Source organism: Rhinolophus sinicus, linkage group LG06 (assembly GCF_036562045.2).
Source record: "Rhinolophus sinicus isolate RSC01 linkage group LG06, ASM3656204v1, whole genome shotgun sequence".
Taxonomy (NCBI): Eukaryota; Metazoa; Chordata; class Mammalia; order Chiroptera; family Rhinolophidae; genus Rhinolophus; species Rhinolophus sinicus.
Window position 1 is genome coordinate 145,144,438 of NC_133756.1, and position 19,783 is coordinate 145,164,220.

Consider the following 19,783-nt stretch of genomic DNA (forward strand, 5'->3'; position numbering starts at 1 on the left):
CATATTAGTATCAGAGAAACATGGCAGCTTGGAAAATAACGTAACATACAGAAATACACACAAATCAAGGATGGAGCGTGATATAAAATTTGCCTGAATTCCAAGGACAAAAACACAAGGCTTCAAAGGATTTCTCCCATGTGTAGGCTCCTCCGGCCAGTGTGAGTTCACACCCCTCCACCTTGTTGGTAGAAAAGCTTAAAGGGTAGACTTTATTCTCAGGATGAAAAAGGACCCACAGCCAGAGGGTCTGTAGATGAGACCAACCTGGGGCTCACTTTTAACCCTCAACATCCTGGAGGCCCGATGTCCCTCTCCCAGACCCTCAAAGCCTTCCTCCCACATCTCCACCTCAATCCTCCCCAGGGCCCTTTCTCTGTTCTCTCTCACAGCCAGCACCACTTCCAGTGACTAGCGTGAGGGGCACATTGGGACTCACTGAGAGAGAAGCCCATGGGTCCTGCCTGCTGACCATCTTGTCTCGCTGCATGGGTGGTGCAAATCGGCAGGGAGTGGTCAACACACAGGCTTCGGAGGGAGTGAGGCCAGTCACAGACCCAGACTCAACACCCTCTCTGATTGTCTCCTTGGACAAGCTGGAGAGCTCTGCAGGCCTCGGTTTTCTCATATAGAAAGGGGCAGGGGATAAATAACAGTCCTGCCCACGACAGAATCAAGTCGTTGCTTTAGCTAGAAATACAATAATCATGTGAAATACATGGCTCATGGCCAACTGGCCGGGTCTGGCCAACAGTTGGTTGGGATTTCCGAGCAGTTTGTAAGAGATCCAGCCACAGTGATTCTAAAGATCCCATAGCCTTGGCCTCAGCCTGAATGCACTGAATGTCATCAAATACACCTGAGTTGGGGGAGCCCTTGATTTTTTTTCCAACTTCGTCCTCACTAACCTATAATCAACCCATACAATATCACAAATTGATTTTTAACAGGGATATTATGGGCATGTGTTGCTTTGTACTATGAAACATACAAGGATGAGATCCTTGACATGGTGTCCTTGGACCACAGAAAGGCTCAGTTGGACAGAATTCACTCATGTTTGTGTGCTTCTGTGGCCAAGGCTTATTGCCGTAAGCACTGGCGAAGATTGCTAAGGTTCCGGGCAACGCCAGGGCTCATTTGGAACTGAGCAGAACGCCAGCGGGAGGGATGTGGGCAGACAGAGGGTACATCCCTCATGGCCACTTTTGGTCAAGAACAGATTGCATCTGTTCTTTCTAGGGCAACGAAATTCAAGGACCCTTCTCCATCACTTGAAAAGAAATTGGTTCTGAAGGTCTAGAATATGACTTTTCTCTTGTTTAGGCTTGTCTGGAAACATTTAGGGGAAGGAGGTGAATGGCATTGAGAGATGTGACATTTCTGACAATTTGGGGAGAAGCTAAAGAAAAATGAGGAGAAATAAAAATGGAATCAATCCTTGTTCTTTCAGAACTTTTCCCAAGTATAAAGTCACCATGGTAATTTCATTATATAAGTAGAAACTAATTTTCTAATAACATGTTCTGTATATTATTATTACTTATTCTGGTAATAATTAACTTGTTACTCATTTAACTCACACATTTTTATTGCAAGTATTGTATGTATCTCTTATATACAGAGTTTAAAAAGGTTAACTCAAACCTATTTTCGTTTTAGATCTCTATTAAGGCAGCAAATATAAATATAATGACAAATCAGACAGGAGTGGGGCTTTATGCAAACAAATATATTTGGTTATCATTGGTGACAGTATCGATTGGATTTAGTTTTTCTGGAAATAGATAACAGTTATTATAAATCTGTTCATATTCATGGACCTGTAACCCCATCTTAGGAATACGATGCACGGAACGATAAATTCAATTCAAAGATCGTCATTTGCAGCACTATTTATAAAATAGGGAAATTGGAGGGGCCGGCCGGTGGCTCAGGCGGTTGGAGCTCTGAGCTCCTAACTCTGAAGGCTGCTGGTTTGATTCCCACATGGGCCAGTGGGCTCTCAACCACAAGGTTGCCGGTTCAACTCCTCAAATCCCGCAAGGGATGGTGGGCTGTGACCCCCTGCAACTAACAACGGCAGCTGGACCTGGAGCTGAGCTGTGCCCTCCACAACTAAGATTGAAAGGACAACAACTTGACTTGGAAAAAAGTCCTGGAAGTACACACTGTTCCCCAATAAAAGTCCTGCTCACCTTCCCCAATAAAATCTTAAAAATAAATAAATAAATAAGGAAACTGGAAAAGGCCCAGTTCAATCACTGCAAAAAGGTTAAACAAATGATGCCACAACAATAGTAATGCATAATAGAGCCTTGAGAAGATCCAATTTCCTATCCATATTCCCATAGGCATGTTCATAAAGTAGGTCCTAGCCATGTCCCACACAACATCAGAGTAGACATAAGAAAGGAATTTAGAATACGAATTTATAGTAAAATGGTTTAAGTTCTTTTTCTTGGAAAATGGAAGAGGTTAGAAACCTAAAAAGCCGGTATAAGACTAGAGATATATAACATGATCTCAAATGACTAGACTGAGATGCAGTTTAATAGTGATTATTTCTGGTTGAAAGAATTGCACGTGATTTTCCCCCCCTTATTTATACTTTGAAATACTTTAACTATTATTTCCAATGAGCATGGAGAACTTTTATAATCATAATATTAATGGCCTGTTTAACACATAAAATATAAACAAATGAAGTCTAAGGAATTGGTTTTAAACAGTGAGAAGAAATGGGCCGAAATGTGAACAGAATAAGTCATTTGTATTATTGTATAAAACGAAAATCAATCGAGTTTTTGCAACTTTGTATCATCTACTGTGCCAAGCACACAAAGCAGCCCTTGCTCAAAATCCAGCTTTTCCACACTTTATTTATGCTTTCTGATTACTTGAATTACTGCTATCAGCCGTTTCTGCTTCACTTGACTTAATTTTTTTACCATCTTTTTGAGCTTCTGAAAACAGCAATCAACATGTAAAAGGACAGAGTATTTCAATATTGTCCCAATTCTGGTAAGCCCTAAAACTGAACCTAAAAAAGAGTGAACACTCTATAGATATGTATTGAAGGACTCAATGAACATGAGCCATTTTCTTTACAATTTGGAGGAAAAAAAGAAAAGGAGGAATTAGAAGGGAGTAAATAGCAAGAAGAGCTGAGGATCTTTGTAACATCTACACTGTGCGTTGCAAGAGGAAAGAGAGATACTTAACAGGGCTCTGGAGTAGAACATTGGACTAAATACCTCATGCATTTAGCAATGTCAGAAAATAACTTCCCACCAACAAAACCAAGCCTACAGGCTTTCCCACCACACCAAGCACGGGCACCAGGGCAACACTGCTTAGTTTTGCTTCTCAGTCTGTACCCGACAGCTTTTGCAGCAGGGTTAACTGGGTGACAATGCAATCTTAATGAGGTCATTTATGTCACCCTGCTCTCGCAAGTGGAAATATAGTTATCACACAACAGGTAAATGGCACAGCTGGGATTCATGGATTTTCATCCGGACCAATTTCTTCAGCAATGATTGCTGAAGACATTAATATTAGAACTTCTAGAAAGAGTCTGGGGTAGAATGCAGAAGACACATGCATTAAGAACAATGTCTCATACGTCTTCCTGGGCACTTAAGATCTTCAAGATGTAATCACACATGATGATTTCGGTACAAGGTATAGCTTTTCCAGCTCATCACTAAACGTCTTACTAATGTGCTATTTAAGCAATCATTGAAAGGGGGGAAATTCTACATGGAAAGATATGAATATCATTTACCCATTCATTGATTCATTCAATACATATTCATTTAAAAACCTACCATGCCTTGTTCAGGCACTGGTGTGCGGTGACCTACACATTGTAGTCACCATCCTGAGGCGTTTCAGAGCCAGTCATTTTTCTGATAAACATATTATGCTTCCCAATTTTTACTCTTCTTTCTCTGAATCTTTACATTTCCAGGGAAGACCTGGTTCACAGGAAGAAGCTCACATTACTTCAGCCCCTCGGAAACAGCAAGTGTCTTTGCCAAATACCAAAAGAGGCTCTACTGAGTGTTTTGTAATAATCTACTGCTCCACATTTTCATTTCTCCTCTTCCTTCCTTCCCATGGCTCCTCACAGCCCACCCACCACACCCAAGGTTTCTGACCTGACTGACGACCTCTTGTCTCCAGGAGCCCACTGACCACCACGTAGTGCTGGAATGAGCTGTCTTCCATCACGGTCCTGTCGTACCTCAGAGGAGAATCTGTCAGGTGCTTTAAAATTTACCTAGCCAGTGTTTTGATATCAAAGAAGTAACAAACTGTCTATTGACTATTGTCATTTGACTGTGGAGTTCAAGGCCACTCAGTGTTTGAACGTTGCATAACTACGGGAGTTAAAGACCTCATGAGATCATCGTAGGCCTTTGATGTCCCTTTCCTCTCCTTAAGCAAGAACCGCCACTGTTTCCTTCCCAAGTTTTGTGAATTTCCACTGGGCTATCCCAGCAGCTCACAGGTATAGCTCTGAGCCAGTCACTTTGTCACCAATCATCCCTTGGCACTTAACCTTCATTCCTCTGTCACCATCCTCCCAGTGACCCGTGACCATTAATTAACCGTTTTATCTTTGGCAGCCTTGCTCCTGGACATTTAACCTGGACTCATCAAGTGCTGTGTCTTTAACTTCTGATGCCCACTGTAAATGAAAGAAATCCTTGGCTTTTAAGGTCAGAGATGTTCCAGCCTTCTGATCCTTTCTCTATGCTTCAATCCTCAATGTCCTATAGCTTAATTATTCATGGATTGTGTTGAGGGACCTCTGTTTTGCTTTCTAATTACATGTAAAATGAAAGATCAACGTATTGTTGTGAGGTGGATTTGAACACCCGTCCTCATGCCACCTTCAATGGCTTGCATGGATAACAGCATCATTTCTGAGAATGTGCCCCTCGGAACACTAATCCCTCAAAGGGTTCCTGCATGCAGAGGTTAAGGGGCCAAAGGAGATTGGAAAGAGAGGCTCACCCTTGAAGGCTCACAATGTGTATTAGGGTATTAAAGGCTTTGAGAAGTTCAGCGGGAATGAAGCGTGCCCAGCCAAGCCGTACCCAAGGTGATTGGAACCCAGAACACGTTTTACGTCCTGTTTTATTTTTCTTACATAAGAATTATATACATATTATAGGTTTAGTGATCCAAAGAACACACTCTGGGACACAATGATCTGCTGTGTAAACACCAAGAGGGACCTGAACCTGTGCTGCATAGTTGCATTCATTTTTATGGTAGGGAAGCATAACTAACGGCTTTTCGTCAAAGACGGGTAGGATTCAGGCCACCACTGAATTAGTAATCTGACCACAGTTTAGCACAGAGAATGGAGCCTCCGTTCTGAGGAGGATGGGTGGCAGTGAGGAAAGGGCCAGGTGGATACCTGAGCCACCATCCACCGCCGACAGCAGACAGCCAAGATGCTTTGCAGGTGGCCTGATGTAGAGCTCTCTCGTGACGGGGTCTTCACAGGGTCCCCATATCCTAGAGTTTTAATCCACAGGACACACCCGGCACCATATTTGTGGCGCTTCCACAAGCTGTCTCTAGCCCTGTCATGGGCCATTTCAATCCCAACTAGGAATTTTCATAAGAGCTATTGCACCCAGGAAAGGATTGCATTTTATTTGCTTCCTAATCGAGGACATAGATAAATATGCAGCATGCAGGAGACATCCTTTGGAGATCCACCTGAGATTTCAACCCTACTTCTACCACTCATGAGCTATGTGATGGGCAGAGGTTACTTAACACCTCTGAACCTCAAATACCTCATTCACAAAGAAGGATAATAGCAATTTAATAATAATAATAATAATATCTTACAGGATTGTTGTAAAAATTAAACTTAGAACATGGATAGCATGCAACACATGCTAACTATTATTATCATCATTACTTGTTCATTCCACAAATATTTCTCAGGCAAAATAGCCATTGCCTCTATGAGCCCTGACTGCCTTTGAGCAATTCTGAAGCCATAGCAAATCCACAGCAAACTGGATTTTCAGGTATTAGATCTCCTTAGCAGCATGACCATATTCAGTTTTAGTTGCCCCATCTACATCCTCTTCTGGTGACATTTATTACCATAGGCTATTGACACTAGCTAACCTTCATTGAAAACACTCTGTGCCAGACACATTCTAAGTATTTGGCATGTGTTTGGCTTATTTAAATCTTTTGACAGCCTTTGGGAGGAACTACTATTATTCATATTTATAGACAAGGAGAAGGCACAGAGGGGCTAAGTAACTTGCCCAAGTTCACACAGCAGCTCAGTGTCAGAGCTGGGACCCAAACCCTCAAAGTTGGACTCCTGAGACCCTGCCCAGCACCATCGCACCACCCTGCCTCTCCCTGGAGGGGTTTACTGTCTCTCTAAAGAAGGGGCAGTGTGAGGCATGAATAAGCAGGAAGAGATGGAAAGCGGAGGAGGCAGAGGTAGGTGTGGGTGAGGCATGGAGAATAAAGACGGTGTGGGTGTCCTGCAGAGAAAACAGCCAGCTACTCAATTAGTCAGGCACAGCCCAAGCAGCAGTCACATTCTGCCCCAGAATGTTCTGAAGTTGCTCAGACCCATGGATGTCAGAGGAGGAGGCAGACAGCAGGCTACTTACTGCCTGGCAGCGAGGAAGGGGGCCTAGCCAGAGCCTGGGTCACAGCTAATGAGAGCAAAGCTGCTACAGATGTCTCTGTTTCTGGGTTGCCAAAGATTTCTGTCATTTGTAAAATAGGGGCTCGTCAGAGGGTTTCAAATATCATTTGAGATACAGAAGCACAGGGTGCCTTAAGATCCCCCCATGCTGTGGAATTCTAGGACGCCAGTTCCCCCAGGGACTCTCCAACAGGTCTGGCTCCATCTCCAACGACACCATAAGTAACAGTTGGAACACTTGCTCTAAGCCAGGTGCTAGCATCTGAATTCTTCCAGCAACCTTCTGCACAGAATTATTATCTCCACCTTACTGAAGAGGCATAGAGAGGGAAAGTAACTTGCCCCAGGACATGTGGTCATCAAGGAATGGAGTCAGGACCTGAGCCAAAGATGAGAGAAACTCATACCCAGGTGTAGTCTCTGCCCACAATAGGTGGTGTTTGAACAGGACGAGCAGCTGCAACTTTTGTTCACTGATTTGTTTCCATTAAAGTCCCTATGATGGGCCCAGGACGCAGAGCTGCACACGGCAGACCAGGTCCATGCCCTCACTGAGTTATACTTTTTTTTTCTGCAAGGAGAGGCCACTAAAGATGGGAGCTTAGCAAGTGCACAGGCAGATGGAGGGCGTCCCTGGGACACTGAGACCTTACTGCAACTCTGTATACAGAGGCTGGATTTAAAAAGAATCTTGGAACAGATTCTGCTCCCTCTCAGAGAACACCATATGTGTCCCGACACAAAAGGAGAGGAGACAAACTCCCTGCTGTTCTGAAGGTGGTGTCCAGTAGGCTGGCAAACAAACTCCCAGCATTTTCTTTCAATAGCTTGGGGGCGGGATAGGGGTGGGGGCTGTGGGGAGATTCAAGCAACTAAAAGTTTCCCTTTGTGTGGTTCTCACAGACATTTCTGGAAGGGGTCGGTTTTGAGTGATTCATCATCTACACAGTAGCCTCTCACTGAGAAGCCAGCTCAGATAGTCTGGTTAAAAATAAGTCTCCACTCATCCATCTTATTAATATTCTATAAGGGTGTTCAGGACCTTCCGCCAACAGTGAGAAAAGTTTATTTTAGCCGATAGCTGCTACCCTGGCTCTAATCATTTGGTACAAGTACCTCTATAACTAAGACCTTAGTTTCTTTTCAAAAAGTGATGTGGAAACGCTAAGTACTAAACAATCCAGGAAAGCGATGACGTGCTCAGACAGTCTGCCGGCGTTTGAATACAACTCACCAAGAGCACATATTACGCTGGGCCTCAGTTTCTTCACAGGTAAAACAGAGATAGTCACAACGCCTGTTGTACTTATAGGTTAATACGTACAGACACTAACGATGGCACCTGGAGCAGGACAAGCACTCAATACAAGTGAGCTATTATTATGCAAACCCAACCTATTTCATAACGTTTATGGTAATGATTAACTGTCACTTATTCCTCTCTGACTGTTTGCCAAGCACAGGGCTGAGAGCGGACAGACATAACATGACGTCATCCTCCAGACAACCCCATAAGGTGGGTATTATACCCATTTGACAAATGAGAAAATGAAGAGCCAAAGAAGTCCACGCCTGGTGCATGTACGGCAGAGCAGAGCGGGAACCAGATCTGTCTGAACTCAACACCCCGGGTATGTACTCTCACTGTCTGCTTAGAGCAAGACTGTGAGGCTGGCAAGAGAGAGACCTGATGAGCTCTGTTTAACAGGCGAGAGAGCTGAGGCAGAGAGGTTAAATGATGGACCCACATCCAGTTTTTTCGCATAACACTATGCGACAGTCATCAAAGTGGGTGAGATAGGAAATGATACTGAGGAAAACCATAGAAATAACTGGGTTTCTTCCTTAACCAAAATAATAGAGTATTTATACATCATATACAATAGTAAATAAAATACGAATATGGAATACACTAATAAAAGGCATTTCTGGTCTCTCTGAGGGTGGGCTGTAGCCACGCCTTTTGGGCACCTCCTCTAAGAACCCCGAAAGCCCTTGGCATTGCTCCTTACATCTGATTGATCACATGGTAAAGCTGATTTAACTACAGTCCTGCAGCCTGGCCTTAGTTTGAGAGGTTCTGAGTTCAGCATTTCCAACATCCACTATCACAGCATTCCTAAGTCTCCACAATCTTCAAGGATGACATTGAACCTCTACGTGTGGTATCATTCAACTAGAAAACGCCTCTTCATCCTTCAGAACCTTGCTCAGCTGTCTCTGCCTCAGTACAGCTTTCACTGACCATTCCCAGTCCTCAACAGAACTGGTATTTCCCACTTCTGAATTATTTCTGCTTCCTTTACGTATTTCAAATTGCTGCAACACAGAGTGACTTGCCATTATCGTTTGCATGTCTGTTTGTCGCTTCCATTAGGCTGTGAACTGCCCCATTCAGGTACCTATTATGTATTTCAACTCTTTAGCAATTAGAAATGCATGTATGATCTACATCAATGGCTCTCCAGGGGGCAATTTTGCTCCCTCGGAGACACTTGGCAAACTGGAGACATCTTTGGTTGTCACGATTGGAGGTGAGAAGACACTACCGGCATCATGTGGGTAGAGGTCAGGGATGCGGCTAAACACCCTACAGTGCACAGGACGGCCCTTCATACAAAGCATTACCCAGCCTAAAATGTCAATGGTGCCGAAGCTGAAACACCCTGGTCCACCCGGTAGTTCTCAATTAAGCATCACCCACAAGGCTGACTAACGTGTTCACTGTACTTCATACGAGGTCTGACAATTAAGCTCGCGAACTTGTTGCAACGATGTGGCTAACTCTTTTTGCTATCAGAGGGATTATTCATTATGCATTTGTACCAACTGGACAAACAGTTAACCAAGTTTACTATTTGGAAGTGCTGAAAAGGCTGCGTGAAAAAGTTAGACGACCTGAACTTTTCGCCAACAATTCATGGCTCTTGCATCACGACAATGCACCAGCTCCCACAGCACTGTCTGTGAGGGAGTTTTTAGTCAGTAAACAAATAACTGTATTGGAACACCCTCCCTACTCACTTGATCTGGCCCCAAATGACTTCTTTCTTTACCCAAAAGTAAAGGAAATGTTGAAAGGAAGACATTTTGATGACATTCAGGACATCAAGGGTAATACGACGACAGCTCTGACGGCCATTCCAGGAAAAGAGTTCCAAAATTGCTTTGAAGGGTGGACTAGGCGCTGGTGTCAGTGCATAGCTTCCCAAGGGGAGTACGTCGAAGGTGACTGTAGTGATATTAAGCAATGAAGTACATAGCACTTTTTCTAGGATGAGTTCGCAAACTTAATTGTCAGACCTCCGTATATCAGGGCTTGGGGCCTGCTGCAAATGGTGTTTTGGCCCTCAAATAATCACAGCACTTATGTGGGAGAATTTATACTCCCCCAGCCCTGAACACATGCTGTGCCTTGTGACTTCCTCAGGCCAATGGACGGAGAGCATTTCACAAGACATTCCTTGTGCCTCACCCCCGTCCCTTCCCACATCACTCTAATGCCCTTCAACCAGCTTCCCACTACTGGTGCCTGTACCTCCCTGCTTGCCGGTTGCTTTGGATACTACAAGGCTATTCTGCCCCCACAAAGGCCCCAAGTGCTAGGCAATTATCCCCGACTCCCCAGGGGTAGCCCTCAACCAATGATGGGCAGGTCGGGATGTGCCAGCTCCCTCTTTCCTCCAGAGGATAACAGGACATAGGATCTGCCCTGTCTCCTTGAAATTCCCCATGGGATTAAACTGGAGTTGCCCACAGTGGTAGTGGGCTTGATAACCCACCCTCTCTCAGCTGCATTTCCACTTCCCCACTTCCCTGCTGGTGTTTCCTGCACCCCCCAAAGAAGTGACTTGTGCTAGAATCCTTTTTCTAGAATCTGCTCTGAGGAATCCAAACCAACACAGAATAGAAGTAACACATGTCCCTCCCCGGCAGAAGCTCCAAGAACGTTCACGTGGTTCTGTCATTGCTCTGTTTTCCCTCTGCAACAAGCGAGTCATGAACCACCTGAGGGCTGTGTCTTCAGCTTGGGTCCCAGATGGAGGAGACATGGGGACACTTGTGATTGGCCTGCCACCACCATGGAACCGACACGACTCTACTATACAAGACCTGGCTGCTTACCTCCAAAATCATACTTGTCTAAGGTCAAAATCATATAGCGTAGCCTAGTCAGGTCCTTGAGGTGGGACATCATCATTTTACCTGCTTCCCTTTGGGGAGCTTCCCGGTAACGTACAGTACCCTGTGCAGTGCTCGGGAACTGATGAACACCTAGAGACTGGTAGACTGAACCCCGAATCTCTGGGTTTTACCAGTAACCATTTCAAGTCTGATGGTTATTTTGGGGAAAGCGACTCAAGGTAAAGAGCATGGTCGGGAAACGGATGAAAGCAGTAGTCACTGCGACTGCTCTCAGCCTGGGTGACCTTGGGGGAAATCCCTCCCCACATTTGAAGTCTCCCATTTGTAATGCAAGATCTGACCCTGAGACCTAAGTTCCATCCCCAGCACTCAGCCTCCATCGTTCAGTGAAGACCAAAACCAACTTTATTTTCTCCATCCCCTCCTTTTTCCATCAGCCTTCAGAACACGCTAAATTCAGACCTAAAATCTCAAGGGAAAGACTGTCTCATCCAGTTTACCAACGGTTCATTTCTCCTATTAACATATCAGAAGAGAGACTTGCATCCTCCCTTCCGCCTGTCCTTGACATTTACGAATATGAACCACATCAGGCTGAACACCACTCGCCATCTATCACAGCATTTTTCATGCTCCAGTCCCTCACATCCGGCCTTCACTATTTTTGCCATATCCGAATACCATCTCTCTCTTATTTACATAATGCTTCACACTGATAGATTCTTTGTACTTAAAAATAAACGTATTCTAAGAAGAATTTTTGCATTACTACTGTCAGTGAAAAACCAGTAGCACTTGTCATAAATAGAAAGTACGCGTGAAAATGAATGTGACAACAAACGTTTTTACTAACTTCTAGCTAGATGTTATTTGCTAAAGCCTCTGCCACCTGTTCTCTCTTTGTTTAAAAGGTTTTCGGACAGTGGTAAAGGCATAGCAGTAGCCCCTAACAAACATTTTAACCTTGTAATCAGAAAAATCGAAAGACATTTAAAAAGGACGTAATTTTCTCACCTTGCAACGCGATGTTACTTAATTCATCATCAGTATGTCCCCAGTCATCTCATGTCATCTTTCATCTCATCACGTCACCCACTTCACACTTTGAGGAATGCTCTATTATTTCCCTGGATCCTTACAACAGTAGGTGTAGTTCTTAACAGCACAGATTTTACAGCCTGTCAGGTGCAGATCTGAGTCCTGCTCTACCACTTCCTAAGCTGTGCAACTTTGGCAAAGTCACTAAGCCTCTCTGAGCTTGTTTCCTCATCTGCAAAATGGGGATAATCATAGTCCCTACCTCGTCATGTGAAGACCTTTAAAATACTTTTGCCCACAGTCATGCTCAATAAATTAAGGCTGTCATTATTATTTATCATCATCAAATCTGTATGAATTCTACAGATAAAGAAAGTAAGGCCCAGTTGAGTAACCTGTCAAGGTCACACAACCTTGCTTTTCCCAGTTCTCTTTAAGCAACTGCCTTAAAGAGCAGCAAGGGTTGTCATTTATTTTAAATCAGGTGTATTTATTCCCATCCTCTTTTATTTTATTTTTCCTAACTCTGTTGGCTTGCTTGGTTGCCTCCCACTAAAATACAGAGGGCATCGGTGCATGGACATAAGCAGTCAGTCAGAGCAGATTCAGGCCCAGTTCAAAAGGTCCTGCTATGTCTTTGACCCCCCAATTTTGCCACCTTGCCCTGGGATTTAGTATTTCATGGAGGAAAGCACGTGAGGTCAGAGACCTCATCTACTGTTGCTCAGAGATGCATCATTATGTGCCGAGCCCTGCCACCGATATCGTGAGTATGGATAATGCTGCACCTTTTCATTTGTAATGTTCCATTTATACATTTCTCACCTGATTCCATCAAGCCCTACTTCAGCTCACCGCCTGCTGAGAATACTTTAAAATTCTAGAAAAGCATGAGTCTGGGAGGGAGAGCGTACTGCACATATTGCTTGCTTTCCCTTCCCATGTCCCTCGCTCGTCTAAAAACATCCACGTCAAGTCCGCCTCTGCAGTTGACAGAGCGGGAGCAGCAGAAATAACATACCCCAGAATGAATTTTTCTTCCCAGGGACTGATGGCCCCATGGACTAAAGTATCACTAAGGGGTCTTTTGTCATGAAACTCAAGAGAGTTGGGGGGCCAGTCAGATGCTCCTTTAGAATAAAAATTACAAGTTATATTTCAGCACTGCCCACAAGGTCTGACTATGTTGTACATTCTCCATCCAAAGCTCAGATCCCTTTACATGTTTCAAGGTTCCCCATCAGAAGGCCTGTGCCTTCCTCCCACTCCCTATCTGAAGCAAAACAAATGGGCAGAGCAGGAAAGCAAACTCATGTTGGAGGCCAGATAGAGAAAGACAGAAGCCTTTACATTAGTTTATGGTTATTCATGAAAGGTAACTAATATAAAGCAAAGGCCAATTGCAAAGAAAAAAACATTTGGAAATAACAAGATGCTTTTTTATTATAATTATGAATGTTGGTAGTTTCAATATAGAACCTGCAGATTAGGGTAGTACGTAGGTACCTCAAAATCACAATACTCGTTTGTGGGTAATATCATAGAAATCTTTTCATATTTTGTTAAATCATCATTACCAGAACTAAAAATTGCTGATTTGTTTTCTATTTATATGTTTGACATATTTGATAAACCTGAGTTCAGTTTCATTTCAAATAATAAAAGATTTCTCATTCCGCCAAAAAACAGATGTGGGCGGGAGGGGGAAGCGTCTTGGGGCCGAAGCTAAATGCTCTGCAGAACCGTGGGAGATGGTAATCAGCCTGCTTTTGACTCACCACTGGGTCACATCCAGAGTATACCCCAAGAGTCTCTGACTGAGGGGTGAGCCTGTGTTGGGAGCCCCAGGACAAGCAGAGCAGTCCAGAAAAGCCATTCTGCACAACACCTTGATGTGGAAACACTGTGGTACTAGTCTCTCTTTTTATAGATGAGGAAATTGACACTTGACCTTGCCGAAGGTCAAGCAAGTGACATGACTGCTCTGAGTATGGAGCTGGGTCTGCGTGATTGTGGAGCTCCCACACTTGGCCTAGAGAAGCTGGGTATCATCATTGTGCCTTGATGCTTCCCATCCATTCAGAGGAGCAGGCTGAAGAGAGAGAGCCGAGGTGAGGGCCCCCAAAGAACACAGAACAGGAGGCACAGAAAAGCAGAGTAGAGCAAGGGGGCCTACAGCGAGTTCTGAGCAGATCCCAGGGCTGCTGGCACGGGTTAAGGGTGTGGATGCAACCGGTGCGTTCCAAGAGCTGAGCACAGCCAGGAGGCCCTGCAGACTGAACTGCCATGTGGTCCTGGCAGCAAACATACAACCCTCCAGTTGAAATGGGTTTTCTAGAGCGGACACGAGGACCATGTCCGAGAACCCCCGGGCTTTGCCGTAAAGTCATCACTGTGGTCAGAACCACATCTGTACTCGCAGACCTGAGAAGTGATAGCAGGATACAGATTTCAGGGATGTGGGAGAGGAGAGAGCTGTGGAGGACACAGCAATAGTAACAGCTAAAACATCCTGTGTGATTACGACACGCAAGGCACTCTTCTGTGTGCTTCGTGCTTTAACTCACTTAATCTACACCACAACCCTAAGAAGTCTGTTCTGTATTATCCCCATTTTGTAGACAAGAACATTAAGGCACAGAGATGTCAAGTAACTTCACAAGGTCACAAAGTAAGCAACTAACAGAGCCAGGAACAGGACCCAGGCTGTCTGCTCCAGAGTCCATACTCTTAACCTCCAGGATCTAAAAATACCCAGCCAGGCTGAAATAACTAGATAAGATATTGGGCCTTAAAACTTCTACTTATCAGGAGATCGCTGGCAGTAAAGTGTACAACTAAAAAGCTAGAAATGGAGAAAATATCAGATAATCCCAAAGTGAGGGGCATTCTACAAAATAACTGATCAGTCCTCTTTAAGAGTGTCAAGGTCATAAAAGACCAGGAAAGACTGACAAACTGTTACAGATAGGAGACATGGGACACAATGAGGAAATGCAATGTGAGATCCTGGATTGGATCCTAAAACAGAGAGAGGACCTTCATGGAAAAACTGGGGAAATCCAAGTGGGTTCTAAGTTAATTGTATTGGAGCAAGGTTAATTTCTTAGTTTTAATCAGTGTTCTATGGTTATGTAAGATGTAACCATTCTAGGAAGCTGAGTGAGGGGTATATGGAAGGCACCTGTATTATTTTTACAATTCTTCTTTAAGTCTAAAATTACCTAAAAATTAAAAAATGTATTGGGGCCGGCCTGGTGGCTCAGGCGGTTAGAGCTCCGTGCTCCTAACTCCGAAGGCTGCCGGTTCAATTCCCACATGGGCCAGTGGGCTCTCAACCACAAGGTTGCTGGTTCAACTCAAGTCCCACAAGGGATGATGGGCTCTGCCCCCTGCAACTAAGATTGCACACGGGACCTTGAGCTGAGCTGCCTCCCGAATGGCTCAGTTGGTTGGAGCGTAGGCTCTCAACCACAAGGTTGCCGGTTCAATTCCTCAACTCCTGCAAGGGATGGTGGGCAGCGCCCCCTGCAACTAAGATTGAACACGGCACCTTGAGCTGAGCTGCCGAAGAGCTCCCGATGGCTCAGTTGGTTGGAGCGCATCCTCTCAACCACAAGGTTGCCGGCTTGGGATGGTGGGCTCTGCCCCCTGCAACTAGAAATGGCAACTGGACCTGTAGCTGAGCTGTGCCCTCCACAACTAAGATTGAAAGGACAACTTGACTTGGAAAAAATAAAGTCCTGGAAGTACACACTGTTCCCCAATAAAGTCCTGTTCCCCTTCCCCAATAAAATCTTTTAAAAAACAAAATGTATTAAATGTTGAAAAAACAAAAACATACAAATGACAAAAAGATCAAAGCCACTGACATGCTCATTTTATAAACTGATGTGTTGATCTTTATAATTGTAATGAAATGATATCATTTCCACCTATGTATGTGAACAAGCAAGCACTCATCTTGATTTGACATTAAATCTGTTTTAAATTGTAAATAACAACACCAAGAAAAGCTGGCAATGCTTAGATTTAGAAACCTGGATCTGCTTTACAAGAACAAATTACTTACACGTGTCACGCTTCAGGATGTGACTACCATCTTTCCTTTTCTTTGACTCACATCCTCAGTGTTCCTATTCAACAAATCTAACCGACCCCCACACGTTGATGGCTGCTACCCAGAAAAGGACTGGATGACTTGGAAGTTAAAGGACCACTTTATAGGCAGGAGTGAGCTTCCAGAAATGCAGCAGATTTGGTACATATGGAGTGATGGGCAAGCCAGGGAGACCCATGCGTCTTCACGAGGGTCAGCACGGCTGGCAGCCAGAAGGGTAAAGGAGACACAGAAGCATGGGTCCCCCTAAGTACGTGCAAGGCACTGAGGTAAACACTCTGCCTGCATTAGCTCACTCAATCCTCACCACAACCCTAAGAGGAAGGAACCATTATTATTATTCCCATTTCACAGATTAGGAAATAGAAGGTCAGAGAGGTAAAGTAACTCCCCAAGGTCAAAGAGCAAGGTCACAGAGCAAGTAGAATTGGGATAGAGCAAGAAAACCGTGTGTCTTGAGAGACTTTAGCCATCTTTTCTTTGTTGACTTTCTTATGTCAACCAATATTAGACAGGCTGTCTCTTACCAGCTCATCCTCTGATTTGTCTTCAACTCAGAGAGTGGGATACAGAGTGAACCAGATGAACGTCACATAAGACTCACTATGTACTAGATGTTCTTGATCATTACACTTGATCATTACAAATGGGGAGTGGTTATCAACTCCATACTCAAATAAGGTAACCAAGGCTCAGGAATACAAAGTAACCAGATAGTGGAGTGGCCGCGCCAGAATTCAGGCCCAGATCTACCTGATGGCCAAAGCCTGTGCTCTCTCCATTCATTCTACTTCCGAGGAAAATCACAAGGTGAAAAAAAAATCATCAAGCAGGTAAGAAGAAATGAACCTCCTCTGAACAACCCCTGAAAAAGTAACGTTCAAAGGTAGGCCTGAATAGGCATATTCATGCAGATTTGCCATTATTTGGTTGATTTTTGCCTTCACATTGATTAAATCCAGCTAATTCAGACCCTAAACAACTTAGAGTAGTTTTTGTTTGTCTGTTTCATTTGTTTGTTTTGCTTATTTTTGTTTGTTTGTTTTTGGCCTATATCACCTATTTTAGAGACCTCTGTTATCTAAATTATTTAGAAAATTTCAAACATTCCTTTTCTTCATTCCAATGTGGGTTTTTCTTTCTCTTTTTTCTTAAAGAAATCCAGAATCACGATCCCGTCCACACAATGGGCATTTCTACGTGAAAACACTTGCACAAGGCAAATGGAACCAGCATTGCACTTGGATGGATGTTCCTTTGGTAGTTTCAGCCACAAAAATAAAGCTACACTCAACCAGACAAGCTCCCCTAAATCCCAGCCCAGTTTATTGGTTTCACACTTGGTAATATAATCAGCCTCCCACCCATAAAGCACATTCCACAGTTTGGGATTCCACATTCTGAAAGAAAGAGCAGTCAGTGGACTTAGGAAAAAGACAGAGCCCCCAGACTCTAAAACACAGGCTCCAGTGGAAGTAGACCGATGCCCTTGTATAGTTTTACTTTAGGGATTGATTATGCTGAAATGTTGTTTGGGTGATGATTCACGAGACACTGGGGAGACCCTGCCTCCTGGGAAGACAGCAATCTTAGAGCAGCTCACTGCTGCATATTATACGGCTTCCACAGAAAGCAGAGGAAAAGCCAAAAAAGAACATCCAGGCGGACTGACCTGAAAGTAGTTTTAACACTGTCACAAACTTGGACTGATCTGTTGAAATCTTTATCTCCGGAAGAGCTCACTCTTTCCGTTCCCATCAGTAATTTTTGTCTTTATGAGCAACTCTAGACGTCCACTGCCCTTCTTCTTCATGAAATTTAACTACTTAGCATAAAATAAGAAACTTTCCAATGTGTCAGAAGCCAGAAGAGCAGGGGGAACAAAATGGGCCTTTGTAACTGAATGTCTCGATTAGATTGATAAATGGTGTGCTTTGAACTTGCTGCTCACAAAACAAAAGCATGCAAAAGACAAAAGGGTGTCCAAACAATACCTATAACCTGTGGTGCTCTTCTATTGAACTCTATTAAAAATCAAGTCTGTATGGAGGCAGTTAAAAAGTTGGCAGTTACCTGGCCATCTTGGTAAGGGCGCATAGCCGATCTGGCTAATTTTAGCTCTGGAAGGAGGAGAAGATGGAGGGAGAAATCTGAAACCCCACTGTCTGTGGGTTAAATGCATTAAAATTTGTGACACACAGAAGAATGTCTGGCATATCGGAAATGCTACAGAAATGTTAGCTGTCGCTGCTGCTGCTGCTATTGTTATTACTAAAATGGTTATGAGGCTGCCCAGATTCACAAAACTATTCAAATCCTTCGCCATATCTAGGCAATTCAATTTAAAGAAGGAATGCAGATTTTTTTAAAACGGCAGGCCTGAAATCCTGACTGAGCAAACTCCCACCCACATAGAGCGAGGTGTCCCTGCCTCTGACACGTGCCTTGGGAGAGACCACCTAGCAATTTGGGAGCTTAGAAGCCTTTCCTTGAGGCTTGAGGAGGTGCCAAGGACTTTCCATGAGAACCAGTCTACAGAGAGACATTTGATCGCATTTTCCAATGAGAAGCATATGTCCAGGGTACATACGCTTCCTCCACTCACGTATGGATGGAAACAATGCTGAGTACATTCTGTCCCAAGAAGTTACTCATGCTTACTCGACAAGGCTTAATGTTTTAATTGAAATTCCAGAATCCTGCCCTAAACCGGCCAACTGAAAGGTGTTTCCTCTGAAAGCAACTCCCGAGCGATCTATTCTTCATGTGGCCATTCCCACAGCTAAAGCAGAGGTTGCATGTAGTCCACACAGCCATAGAGTTGGTAACAAAACCACTGTGGTGGTTTTTTACTTGTTTCCCTCCTTTCCATGATCACCACCAGTGACATCTAATAGATTCCAGTTAAGCACCAACAGCAAGAGACTTTACTCACATGCTTACATTGGGTTCAGGTTCATTATCTTGTTAAGGAGACATCTGACTCTTACAGGCAAGCTACAGAAGGTCAGACTGGTAATGACTCACAGAGCTTCATAATCCATCCGATTTTATCATCTAATCCCTTGGCCAGGTTTCAAAAAACCCACTTGTTTGATAAGAAAACCAACACCCTAAACACTTCCTAAACCCCAGACGCAGGGCATGTGACACAATATCCTGAGCTCCTCGGCCCCATCACATGGGACACCTCCTTGAAACAAGGGAACCTCAGTTCCCTGAGTGGTTCACCTCCACCGCAGAATTCCATGCAAAGGGGATTGGTTTTTGCTTTGCCTTCGAAAAACCCCAGTGATGGCCCTGGTCATTTGTGAGCACTAACCTTCTCCGAATATGGTCCTCGGGTCTCTTCATGGATACATACTTGAGTTATTCTAGGTGACCGCTTGTTAAGAGTTTTATTTCACAGCCCAGTTAACTTCAGCTGCCCCCTGGACTGGTCCGATCTCTTGACAGACCATAGTTCAGGTCTAGAGCGAGCTCTAAAGACAGCGTGTACAAGTTTGCTTTCTTTCTGTCTTCCTTTCCAGTCAATTCTGTTCCATCAACAACCCCCTTTTTCTCCTCTGCATCAATAGCGGTATAGGCGAGCCAAACCGAAAAATACAAAATAAAGAAAGAAAAGAGCTCAGTGAGCCCGTTGCTCTCTTAACTGTGACAGTGCTAAGGCAGTTCGGAGAGCGGGGATCTGTCAGCGTCTGCGCACACACACAGTGCCTTGCTGTTTGTTTTCAGTGCCTCTAGGTATTTTTAGAATCTACAGGGAG

General features: G+C 44.1%; 1 protein-coding gene across 4 annotated transcripts in view; it reads right to left on the reverse strand.

Moving 5' to 3' along the window:
* Nucleotides 1-19,783, reverse strand: part of SLC1A2 (solute carrier family 1 member 2) — a 141,595-nt gene that overhangs the window by 90,296 nt on the left and 31,516 nt on the right. Inside the window, exon 1 of one of the 4 annotated variants that reach the window (XM_019738527.2) lies at nt 4,167-4,319. The exons of the other annotated variants lie outside the window; for them this stretch is intronic. The gene's annotated coding sequence lies outside the window, so the exon portion shown is untranslated. Of the gene's footprint in view, nt 1-4,166; nt 4,320-19,783 lie in introns of those variants that run through there. 4 annotated transcript variants of the gene reach the window in all.